Source organism: Dermacentor andersoni, chromosome 10 (assembly GCF_023375885.2).
Source record: "Dermacentor andersoni chromosome 10, qqDerAnde1_hic_scaffold, whole genome shotgun sequence".
In the NCBI taxonomy this organism is placed as follows: Eukaryota; Metazoa; Arthropoda; class Arachnida; order Ixodida; family Ixodidae; genus Dermacentor; species Dermacentor andersoni.
Genome location: NC_092823.1, coordinates 121,854,629 through 121,857,440, shown reverse-complemented (window position 1 = coordinate 121,857,440; position 2,812 = coordinate 121,854,629).

The following is a 2,812-nucleotide window of genomic DNA, read 5'->3' as shown; positions in this document are numbered from 1 at the left end:
ACCCGAGGGTTTCCGACGACAGAACGTGCGAGCACGCGAAAGATGGCGAGAAGCGACGACGTGCCATTGTTCTCGTCAGGCGTGCGAAGTCCTGGTCTTTGCGGTCAGCCGTGCGCTGGTTGCAAGAACGCATGTTTTTTTCGCGCACGCTAGGTTCACGCCTGGCCACCGCCGCCACAATGACGGTTGGTGAAGAAGGCCAAGGTCTGGTCTGCCGAACACGACTTTAAGGACGGACCGAAAATTGAAAACATGTACAAAGACAGAATCTGGAGCAGTACATTGCTTCCGTGCGAGAGATCAGTTTTCTTCTACTAGCAAAACGTTAGTGTGGTAACTTCCAGCCTTTTGAGGGCAGTGGAGGAGTACGCTTTATCTAGGCCAAGTAGTGGAAAGGAATAAAAAAAGCAAAACATATGTGGCCCAATAAAAATGAGTTGGAGACGTTGAGGACATATTAATGGGCTAATTGGCTTGCCGGTTTTGCTGAAAAACTTGTAGATGCTTGCACAAACACCAAACAGACAAACATAGCAGCGTTCGTGTTAGACCGCAATCGTGGTCCAACGAGAAGAAGAAACGCAGTTGGAACGTATTCCTAAATTATTAACGAACAGCTTACCAATAACCTAGAAATCTGCAAGTTCCCTGTATTCAGCCCAAGGGCCGATTCAGTCTAGCCTAATGAGAAGGGGGAGTGAGGGTTGGGGGTGCCCATCCAAGCATCCGGAAAACCGAGAAGGAGAAGCCGGGGGCGCTGCAGGCTCGATTTTGGCAGCGCTGAAGTGCCAGCATATATTATAAATGTACCGGCATGTGGTAAGAGTCAGGTCTAAAAAAGAAACCTGGATATTCTTTCCTTTGGTATTTACCTGAGTGCTTAATTGCCACGGTATTCTCAAACCAGCCTCGGCTCGAAACTCTTCCTCGACTCCCCGAACTGGAGTTTCGGTATATGCACGGAACTCTATACATGATGATGATGATGATGACGATATGGGCATCTCCTTTGTAACGTGGCTGACATATGCAATCAAGCTCTTCATTTAAGACGTTCTGCTACATCTAAATTTTTACATCTGTTCATACACTAAGGTGCATTATTCCCAGTATAAAGGTCGCTTGAGTGAGTGCTTTCACTTTAGAAGAATCGACATTTGGGCGAGTTGGTACGGGTTGGACAGTACTGGTTGAATGGCGCTGCCCCTTCAAGGTACTTTCACTTGCTTTGCGCCACCGCTCTTGCAGTCGCTTTTGCTAGTCTCCACAGCAGTTCTATTTATGCTTCCCGGACTGCCCATAAAGCTTAGCGCCTCGATCAAGCCACCTGACTACACATTTATCGCTGGATGAATACTTTGACCTTCTAATTGAATATGCTCAATCGTTTCTGCACCATTTCGACACGCGATGTATGAATCGTGTTAATCTACAAGCGTTCTCATACACCCTGTTCTGTCTCTGAATAGTAGAGCAATGCCCTTAAAAATTGGAGAAAAATGTTCCTTTCCGAGTCTTTAAAATTGGGACTAGCATTTTTAAGGAACGTCACTCACTTTGAGGTATTCAACTTTTTTACATACACAGTGCACCAAACTTTCTGCTAGCTTGGGCCACAAGGCACGTGACGGCTGCTGTCTTGCCGAGCAAACATGGACCACTGGATATACGGACCCGAACAGACAACCTTAGTACTACGTATGCGACAATGCTATGTACCTATTCCTGGCCGACCTCCCAGAATGAATGTGACACAATGTATATGTATCCTAAAATATGTTAAAGCCCTCGCGCCACAACCGCTTGAGACGCCTCCGCATCGAGGGCGGCCGCTTGATGGAAAGTCATTGCAACGAAGTTGCGGCTATAGGGGAGTATAGAAAGCGGGGTTTGCTATAGAGTTGCAAGCGTGCCCATAATTACGGTTTCATGACATGGCACGGGATCACAGTATTTATCACCACATATAAGGCATATCATCGCTAATCGCACACCCATCACAGGAAAGATTGCTAATCGCATTATGTCGTCAATCATCTGCTAAAGATGGATGCGGCATCAACTTTCTTTTTTCATATTGTTACATAGCTGGCTTCGTCTCTATTGTTCCCATCCAGTGGGCGCTTTCTGCATCTCTGATTTTGCACTGAACGCCTTTTTCTCTGGCGCTGTCTACACAGTTAGAGCAATATTTCCTGATTAATTTCTCGGTTCTTCTTCCAGACTGTGAGTCATAACATATATATATATATATACAGGTACTCACACAACCTAGCCGTCCATCGATTTCTGTTCATAATTAGCCGTTGCATTTCGAACCAGATTTTGCTCTGAGCACCCTGCCGAACTTTGTTTGGAGGACACCCTGCGCTGATTAATAGCTTCCCGCACTGATTAATTTGTGCTTTTCTATTCGCCCCAAGCGCTATCCTTCCAAAAGCGCTCTGGATAATTTCCGGGCTCGCCTGCACTTCTGATTTGAAGCACAGCAATAATGCATAATTAGAATCTCCGAAAATATTCGGCTTCTTATGGCAACAGCTGAATCAACGATAGAGACGTGGAAATGGCACCAAATGGCGCCGCAAGCCTCTGGTTATCCTTTATTTTTTCATATACCGAATGCGGACATCTATATCGAATGTAGTGAAATACATCGTTGACACTGGTGCATAGGTGTCCAGCCATAATCATACAATCATGCACAACTCACTGTGAAAGCATCACTGCTACTTGCTCAATCTCCCGGCATTTTCCTCAGCCGAAGAACGCGAGTTCAAGCTGTTCAATGGTATGCCGGTGCAATTCTACT